Here is a 10,570-nt window from a genome sequence, read left to right as displayed (position 1 = left end):
TGGACCGCCCCCACCAATTCTAACCTGCCTAACCACTGCTGAGTGGTGACCTGCCAATAGCAGAGATCAATGCTGGAAGCCCAACCTGGCACCACTCCCTGGGGAGCCATCCAGTCACCTGGTGGTACAGTGATTACCGTGCCGCCCTTCCATCCTAGAGGAGCAACGGTTTGACTTCACTGAAATAGGTCCTTCTACTGAATATGGACCAGCCCTACTGAGCGCACAGCCATCCGTGAACTTAAATGTTTATTCATTGTCTCATTACCCCTCACAACACTGCTTCTGACCAAATAACTAATTTTCACGGCAAAAGAAGTACAGCACTGGCTCACACTCATGGAATTCCAACCCGTCCTACCACCTACCCCATCACCTAGAAGCAACTGGACTCATAGAATCAGAGAACAGCCTTCTGAGGACTCAGCACAGAGCCAGTTGGGAAACAATACCTTGCAAGATTGGGGTACCCTCCTAAAGGATGTTTTTGAACCTATATCCAATATATGGTAGTTTTCCCTAGAGCTAGTGTACATGTGTCTGAGAATCACAAGGTGAAAATAGGAGTAGCCCTTCTCATGATTACACCTGACAATCCACTTGCAGAATTTTTACTTGCTGTCTCTATACCTTTGGGCTCTACTAGTTTTACAAGTCTTAGATCCAAGAGGGAAGTCTTGCCACTGGATGACTTGCTGCTGGAAGTCCTTTGAATTGAAAGTCAAGATTGAGAGCTGGTCAAGTTGGACTCTGCGTGCTAGTGATCCAACAAGCAAAGAAGTGGATTACTCTTCTGCCTGGGATGATTAATCCTAACTATTGAGGGGAAATTTGGTTGCTACAGGGAGTGCTGATGGCTGGAACCCAACTACTGAACCCTTTCTACCCAGTGAAGACAGGATTCGCCGGGGGGCAAGGATTCAGATTGTTCAAGTAGATGACATTGACCAGTTACTGTTAAGCTAACTCAGGGCAGTCATAAAATGAGAGTTCTGAATAATAAGGCTAATGTTCCCTGTCATATAATTAGCACAAGAGACCTATGAGGTTTTGAATGTAGCTTGGAGCTAATACAAATTAAATAGGTTGTTTAGTTAATCCAATCAGGAAACTACTTATTTTCCTGTGGAATTCAAAAATCTTTTACTGAGAATTAAACATGTGAATATGTCATAGAAAAAAAAATGTGTCTACCATTTGGGAGTATAAATGTCCCCCAAATTGGTTAATGAATAAAAATCAACCAAATGATTTCATAAGAAGAAAGTAATACGTTGAAGAACCTTGTTCCCAACCCTGAGATATAGCTCCTGTCTTAGTCCATTCACACTGCCACTGGCAGAGTGGCTTAAACAAAAAAAATTTATCTTGTCACAGTTCTGGAGGCTGGGAAGTTCAAAATCAAGGTACAGATTTGGGATCTGGTGAGGACTCATTCCTGGTTTATTGATGGAAGTCTTCTTGCTGGGTCCCCACATGGCAGAAGGGGCAAAGAAATCTTTGGGTCTCTTTTTGCAGTACACGGGCCTCTCACTGTTGTGGCCTCTCCCGTTGCGGAGCACAGGCTCCGGACGCACAGGCCCAGCGGCCATGGCTCATGGGCCCAGCCGCTCCGTGGCATGTGGGATCTTCCCGGACCGGAGCACGAACCCGTGTCCCCTGCATCGGCAGGCGGACTCTCAACAACTGCGCCACCAGGGAAGCCCTGGGTCTCTTTTTTAAGGCCACTAATCCCACTCATGAGAGCTCCACTCTCATGATCTAATCACCTCCCAAAGACCCCATTTCCAAATACCATTCCACTGGAGATTAGGTTTCCACACATGAACTTTGGCGGGCACACAAATATTCAGTCTAGAGCAGTTCCAGACTGACTCTGTTTCCTTGAGTCTTACTGCATATTGACTCAAGAGCTTCCCAAGAACTAGAGATCTCCCAAACTGAACTGAAATGGGCTTCCTCAGACAGAAGGAAGAAGCTTCCCAACACCAGAGAAGTACGAGGAAAGGCTGAGGGTGCCTGAGTCGAGGTTGCTGGTGGAGTGTTGCTGTATCAACAGTGGCTGGAGCAGATGACCGTCAGGTCTGTTCCAATCCTGCTGGTATGACCCTCTTATCAGATGCTTGAGCCAGCTGCCAGCCCTCTTCTCCCCTCCCCTCTTCTGCTCCCAAAGTGTGCTAACCGCTAATAAGATTTAGTACTGAGACAAACAGGTGGTAGGTTGTGGTCTGGACACCTAATACCTTGGTTGGAAGCAGGTGCATGGAAATAGCTTTCCTTATCCCAAACTGTCATATTACTTTTATTTACCACAGCCTTGCTGCTTATGGACGGCAGGCTCTAGAAAATCCTAAAAGTGATTTCTCACATGCCAGACATGGCGAGAGACTCTGCAGCATCTCACTGATATATAAAAATGACCCATAAATTGGGTCCTCCTATGGTATCCTTCCCATTTCACAGATGAACAAACAGCAACTTTGAGAAAGTGATTTTATCCGAAGCCACATAGCTAATTAGTAACCACACTGGAACTTGAACCCAACCAGACTGACTCCAAAGCCCCCAACTGGAGTGTGCTGAGGCTGCTGGTCCAAGGACTACACTTGGCCTTCAAGTCACATCTCTATTCTGCCTCCCAATAGAGTGGATCACTATTGAGCCCCTACTAGAGCCAGGCATGGCAGAGGATGCCCTATAGCCTTTACTCCCTTAATTCCTACAACTGGCCTGTGAGGTAGATATTATAATTCCCATTTAACCAAAGAGAAAAATGAGGCATTGAGAACTAAAGTGCTTACCCCAAGTAAGACAGATCTAAGGGGCAGACAGACCTCACACCCAGATCTGGCCAACCCCCAAATTATCCTCTTTACCCTTCACCAGGTTACTCTGATCCACCTGTCCCCATGGGAACTGGCAGGTTTATTTACAGTGCAGTAGCTCGTGGATCAAGAAATGAAATATTCTCCCAGATAATTAGGAGGCCACAGCCAATAATGATTCCAGAAGAAATATTACTACAAACTGTGGTACAATCCTGTGCTTTTGACAATTCTCTGAAGAGAAGATGCATTATGTTAGTTTATCACTTTAAATAAATTCTCAACAAGCTGTTTACCTACCAGTTTGTATCTGTGGAGACTGTTTTTGTAACATCAGATAAATGAGCAATTAGAGATTTTAAAAGGCTCTTAAATGTGGTGGAGCTTATAAACCTGAACTCCCAGGGACGGTAAATGTCACATCAAATGTCTTCAGCACTCATTTCCTGTCTACCCTTTGTTTCAACAGCTGTGATATGGCACTCCTTATCCTAGTCTGAGGACACCTGCCTTCCAGCAGGATGTAATGGGAAAATTGGGGATCTGGGATATAGGTCGCTTGGATTCTAGACCCAGCTGTTCTTGGATGACCTCGACCAAGTCAACATTTCTCTCAGTTATTTGTAAATAAAATGAGACTGTTGAAACTAGAATATTGTTACAAGCTCTCCAGGCTCCAACATGAATGACTTCACGAATCTATGACTATGAATAGCTTCATTCTTTATAATCCTAGGCAGGATCCTAAACACGGGCAAGTTTAACCCTCAATTAATATTAGTTATCGTTGTCATCATCATTATTATTTGATGAAGTAAAAAATTCTATTTGTAGCAAAACAAGTAGAACCATTGTCTAAAATTCCACCGTTAGAGATTCATTTCTTTGGAGTTAGAGGGCTTTAAAATATCTCAGACAGGAGAAATGCTGTAAGACAATGGGTAATTTTTAAGAAGCAGGAATCTTCTTGCTTTCAAATAAAACTCTTTAATGAGCCCCTCTATACAAACCATAGATATTGAATTTTCTGGATAAAATGGGCAATGAAGCAGAGGCAGGGGGAATGGGTGGGAATACCTGGGAGTTCCTCCATTTAGGATTTCCTGCACCCTCACATGGCCCCAAGGCACTGCCTCCAAAACCTAGGGTTCATTGGACAACCATTCAAAACATTTCTTTAAGCCACTACCAGCTCACATTCTTCAAGGATTAAAGAACCGCTAGAGATTAAGATGAGTGATGGGGAATGGAGAACAGTGGGGTGGGTGTAGAGGATGCCAGTCTTATCTCAGTCATCTCCCACCTGGGTCACAGCCATGACTTCCTAACCACTTCCCCACCCATCCACAGTGTCCTATCAACATAGCCACTCTGCCCAGAACCACTGATACCTGATAAAAGCCAAAGTCCTTCACGGGCCTCCAAGGGCTGCATGATCTGGGCCTGATCCCATCTGACTTCAGCTGCTGGTTCACTCCACATACTCTCTGCTGCAGCCATGCTGCCTTCCTGCTGCTCCTGGAAAATCTCAAGCACATTCCTGCCAAGGTGCCTTTGCACTGGTTGTCCCCTCTATTTGGGACACCCTTCTTTTCTCCAGATATCTACATGGCTCACTCCCTACCTCCTTCAAACCTTCTCTCCAGTGTCCCCTTCTCAACAAGGTTCCCTATTTAACACTGCAGGCTGCTCAACCCCTTGGACACTTCAATCTCCCTTCCTGTTCTGTAAATCCATGTTAAAGTCCCAACCCCCAATAACTCCAAATCTGACCTTATTTGGAAATAGGGTCATGGTCAGTGTAATTAGTTAAGATGAGGTCATCCTGGAGTAGGGTGGCCTCCAGTCTAATATGACTGGTCTCCTTATAAAAAGGTAAAATTTGGACATTGAGACACACATGCAGAGAGGGAGAATGTCACGTGAAGACTGAAGTTAAGATGCCACAGGAACTACCAGGGAGCTACCAGAAGCTAGGAGAGGTGCCTGGTACAAATCCTCCCCTAGAGCCTGCAGGGGAGCCTGGTCTTGATCCCAGACCTCCAGCCCCCAGACCTGTGAGACAATACATTTCTGCTGTTTATGCCACCCAGTCTGTGATATTTTGTTCAGCAGCCCTAGCTAACTAATACACTTCCCCTGCTCTGCTTTTCCTCTTTCCCATAGAACTTTAATGTATCACAGCATTTACTCATTTATTCCTTTTAATGTCTATTGTCTGTCTCCGCTTTTTGGATTATTACCTCTGAAGGGGCACAGATCTTGGTCTATTGTGCTCACTGCTGTATAAGGTAGTAAGCATGAAGTGAATGCTTTCAAGTGAAGGATAAATGCACTCATTTGGCTCCTTTTTTCTGTGTTCTCAAGAAACCATCATACAGTTCTACCTCACTCTTCTGTCTTAGCTCTCAGACTGACTTTCCCTGACCGAAGCCCCTGCCCCACCTTACCCACTCTCAGTGCTCATCTTCCCGCCCCTGGAGGAAATACCAACAGGTTGCAGAAGACTGTGGCCCAAGATGGTGCAGTGAGACTCATGTTGTACCTATTTAAACCTCATAGTTACCCTGTGAAGCAGATGTCGTAACTCATTTTATGAATAAGGAAACTGAGGTTCATAAAAGGTAAGCAATATGCCCATTGCACCCTGTGCAACTTATACATGTCGACCTTTCTCCTTCCCTCATTAGCATGACAGCTTCCAAGGGACAGGAACTGCATCTTTACTGCTGTATCACCAGCTCTTAGGCCAGCCAGGCACACAGGAAGTGCTCCATGAACACTGTTGAACTCTCCACGTTGACACCCTGGTAAGGGGCAAAGCTGAACCGGAACGCAGCCTGATCCCACAACCCATGCTCGTGCTATAGAGCCCACCTGCCAGTGACAAGGGCCACGTCATAGCTTCCTCATATTTTTACCAGCGTTTTTCAGCAGCCTCATCTCTCCACCATCCACCCAAACACTTTCCCACTCCCCCAACCCCAAGGAACCCATGTCAACACCCCTCTGGTCTCCCTCTCATATACACACAGTACACAAAAATGCACAGGTAGAGTTTTTGTCTTTTTTTTTTTAAATAATGAGGTTTTTTTTGTTTTAAATAACGACCCAACAATGTCTGGTGGTCTCTGGTTTGGCTCTATTAGTAGTTCCTGGGTCGTTGGGTCTCTTGCTGTGCGAGGGCTTTCTCTATTTGCGGCGGGCAGGGGCTACTCTTCATTGCATTTCGCGGGCATCTCATTGCAGTGCCTTTTGTTGCAGAGCATGGGCTCTAGGTGCGTGGGCTTCAGTAGTTGTGACACACGGGCTCAGTAGTTGTGGCGCACGGGCTTTGTTGCTCCGTGGCATGTGGGATCTTCCCGAACCAGGGCTAGAACCCGTGTCCCCTGCATTGGCAGGGGGAATTTTAACCACTGTGCCACCAGGGAAGTCCCTACATTTACTGTTTAATATAGTCATCTATTAGCAGTCCCTGGTGATATTGTCTAGATTCATCTTTTCAGTAGGAGTTGCAATGGATAATAATTCAATTCCATCCCTCTTCATTTATTAGCCGGGATACTTCTATAAAGAGAAAATTCCCTTTATCAACTCATTATCCTGAAGCATAGTTCATACAACAGAGTCTAAATAAATTCTCTCCCTTTATTACAAGGTTTCAAAGTAACAAGTTAGTTTCCTAGTATCCTCTAAGAGAGGATCGTTGGGATTTTTATTTTATTTTGGTTATCTTTATGAATTCATAGGTTTTTAAATGTGAATGAAGGGTTAACAAACTCTTTCTCTTTCTCTATGAGAAAAATGACCTTGAGTTAACTTCCTAGCTCTGTTCCCCTGGAAACATAATAAAGGTGGAAGTCATCTATGTTACCAGGCAATCTTGCTTACGAAATGACTTCTAGTTAGTAAACTATACCTTGCCTGGAGGACTATGAATTAACTATAAATAAATACCTAGGGGAAATCCATAGTTTGAGCTTCTCTGAATGCAGTGCATTCTTGTAACTGTGCATGCCCCTTGCTAGGACCCCTGGAAGTTATTCCCCTGGGAGGAAACAAAACATATTGGCTTATATGGGGGTGGGGCTTATAAGCCAGAATGGCTCCCATACCCATCTCTTGGGCCAGGTTTCCCAAGAAACAAACTACTAGGTGGAGATTTATGCACAAGAGGTTTATTGGGGAGGGTTCTTAGGGAGTGAAGAAAACAGGATTGTGCAGCGGGAAGAGCTAAACTGTAATATAGTTACAACTGGACTCCTCAGCCATTCTAATAGGACTTCCTCAGTAGCTGGGATGGCCCTTTAAAGTGGTCCCAATTTAGGCAGGACTGCTCCCTGAATAGGGGTGTAATCTTTAGCAAGGCAGCTCTCCTTCACTGAAAGCAATTTCCAGAGAAAGATTCAGGTGTGCGCTGCGAGCAGCCAACACTCCAGACAGCAAGAGGAGTGAGTATCTCAGACTTAACAAGGATACCTGGACGGTGCACCACAGCATCACTATACCCACTCATTTGGTCTCATTCCTTTATACCTGAGCTGTCACTCCTTCCCCTGCCCTGCTGGCATGCTGTTCTTCTTGTCCTATATTCTCTAGCAAAGCTAAAAGAACTAGTGCCAAAAGGGACCTGTGGAATTTTGTAAAATGTAGATCTAAACCCACATTTGTCTTGTACATTTCCTGCCCCAGACCTGGGATCATCCATTTCTCCAAAGAGCCCTGGTTCGTGTTGCTGAAATTCAGAGACCACAAGGGGGTTCATTATTAGTGGATAAGTTGTGGTTTCTTGACCTTTTCAGTGGCCAGAGTTAAGAAATTTTTTTTCAGGTAAAATACATCGTGAGTTGATATTGGTACTTTTAATTGAAATCAGGACTACTGATTTTCTTAACTTCAGCAGTCACCCATCTGTATGTTTTCTCCCATGCCAAAAATTGTGATTCTCATTGACATCAACAAAATTTCTCATTTATTTTATTGAAAAATACACACACAACCCTTTCAGAATAACAATACCAACACTACCATTAACAATATGATTACTGAAGGAACATAAGATTTCTCTTTGCTTTGTTTTGCTTCTACTTATGGATAAACCCCACTGGGAATGTACAATCAAATTACCGTGTTTTAAACTAACTTAGAGAATGGACTTGAGGACACGAGGAGGAGGAAGGATAAGCTGGGACAAAGTGAGAGAGTGGCATGGACTTATATATGCTACCAAATGTAAACTAGATAGCTAGTATAGCACAGGGAAGCAGCCGCATAGCACAGGGAGATCAGCTCGGTGCTCTGTGACCACCAAGAGGGGTGGGATAGAAAGGGTGGGAGGGAGGGAGACGCAAGAGGGAGGAGATACGGGGATGTATGTATATGTATAACTGATTCACTTTGTTAGAAAGCAGAAACTAACACACCATTGTAAAGCAATTATACTCCAATAAAGATGTTAAAAAAATTTTAATAAAAAAATAAACTAACAAGACAATTCCTCTTTGTATGGCTATGCCACCAACTCAAGTCACAGGCTCATGTTTTCATTTTGCTTTTAGTATTAGGATTGCTCTTTTTAGTTTAATTTTGTGCTATAATTATTTAAAATATTTAAGTGGTTTCTAAATCAATTCTATAAATTAAGATATATTTTCCCCTCAACCTTGGTCTTGCACTCCCTCATAAATCTAAATTTCTGGTTTATCCTTCTGTCTCATATGTCAGGATAAACCAATGACTTAAGACCTTTTCTGAGATGAATGGTAGGATATTATATGCACATTTCTACACCTTTTTGCATTGAGAAGAATACCTTGGAAATCATTTTCAAACAATCAACAGAGGTCTTTTCTCATTCTTTTATATAACTGCATTAGATACCACTGTGTGGATGTACTTCAGTTTATCAATTCCTCGATGATGGACATTTGGATTGTTTCTAGTCTTGTGCTATTACAAATAGTGCTGTAATAAATAACACCATGAATGAACCTTTACTGCATTTTTGTCAGTATATCTTTGGGAGAAAGTCTTAGAACTGGAATTGCTGAGTGAACAGGTAGATGAGATTTCAAGAATTATGTCAAATTCCCCTCCCTAGTGTTTGTGCCATTTGTAACATTCTCACCAATAATACATGAGAACTTCTGTTCATCTAGAGCTTTGCCAAGAGAGTATGTTCTCAATTTTTTGCCATTTTGGTAATCCGATGGGTGGAAAATGGTATCTCAGTGTTGATTTATTTTGCATTTCACTTATGATGAACAAAGGTAAGAACCTTTATATTGATTAAAGGCTAATAACATTTTTACTCTAAACTTCATATTTTTAGCTCATTTTTCTGAAGGAAACCTGATCTTTTCCATCTACAATATTTAGAAGCTCCTTAGATGTTAAAGATATCAAATCTTTGCCCATAGTTTACACATTGCTTTCAATTTTTCATTGTTTTTCTACTTTGTTAATGGTGGGTGGGTTGGGTACTTTTGTGAGGGTTTTGTTTCACTTTTTTGTTTGTGTTTTGTTTCAGTCCTTTAAAATATTTTTATTTACATAATCAAATTTATCAATCTTCTCCTTTATTGCTTTTGCATTTTTGTCATAATTAGGAAGGTTTTCCCCACTCCCAAGTTACAAAGCCATTAATCCATGTTTCCTTTTATTATTTGTATGATTTAGTTTTTCACCACATTTAAATCTCTTATCCACTCAGCATTTATCTTGGTGTGAAGAATGGATTAAATTTTATTTTTTTACAGAAGACTATCTAATCCTCCTAACCACATAGCTTAAGTACCTTGTTTTTTCCCCATTGACCTGAGATGCTGCCTTTATATACATATTAAATTTCCATATGCAATTTGGTCTATTTGTATTTTTCTATTTATCTTTCAGTGTCAGTCTATTTCTTCACCAACACCAATGCTGTTTAATTATAGAGGCATTAAATTTTTAAAAAATATTTAGTACAAGTACACCCCTTATTTCTATTCTCCATCAGAATTTTCCTGACTATTCTTGCTTATTTGTTCTTTAAGTAAACATTGTAATCAACATTTCTAGCATCAGAAAAAAATTCTATTTTTATCAGAATTGCATTGAATGTGTTAATTTAGGGAGACTGACATCTTTAAGATGTTGAGTTTTCCTATCCATAAATATGGTACATATATCCATTTGCTCAAGTCTACATTTAAGTCTTTCAAGGGTGTTTTAGAGCTTTCCTGATATAGATTTTGAACTTTTCTGGTCAAGTTTATACCTATATACTTTGGTTTTTGCTTTTGTTTTGTTTGTGAATGTAAATGGGTATTTTTTCCTTTTACATCTTCTGTTTTTGTTTGTGTATATGAAGGTCATTGATTTTTTTTTTAACATCTTTATTGGGGTATAATTGCTTTACAATGGTGTGTTAGTTTCTGCTGTATAACAAAGTGAATCAGTTATACATGTACATATGTTCCCATATCTCTTCCCTCTTGTGTCTCCCTCCCTCCCACCTTCCCTATCCCACCCCTCCAGGCGGTCACAAAGCACCGAGCTGATCTCCCTGTGCTATGCAGCTGATTCCCACTAGCTATCTGTTTTACGTTTGGTAGTGTATATATGTCCATGCCTCTCTCTCGCTTCATCAGAGCTCACCCTTCCCCCTCCCCACACCCTCAAGTCCATTCTCCAGTAAGTCTGTGTCTTTATTCCTGTTTTACCCCTAGGTTCTTCATGACATTTGGTCATTGATTTTTGTA

Source organism: Pseudorca crassidens, chromosome 5 (genome assembly GCF_039906515.1).
Source record: "Pseudorca crassidens isolate mPseCra1 chromosome 5, mPseCra1.hap1, whole genome shotgun sequence".
NCBI lineage: Eukaryota > Metazoa > Chordata > Mammalia > Artiodactyla > Delphinidae > Pseudorca > Pseudorca crassidens.
Note: the sequence above shows the minus strand (reverse complement) of the source record.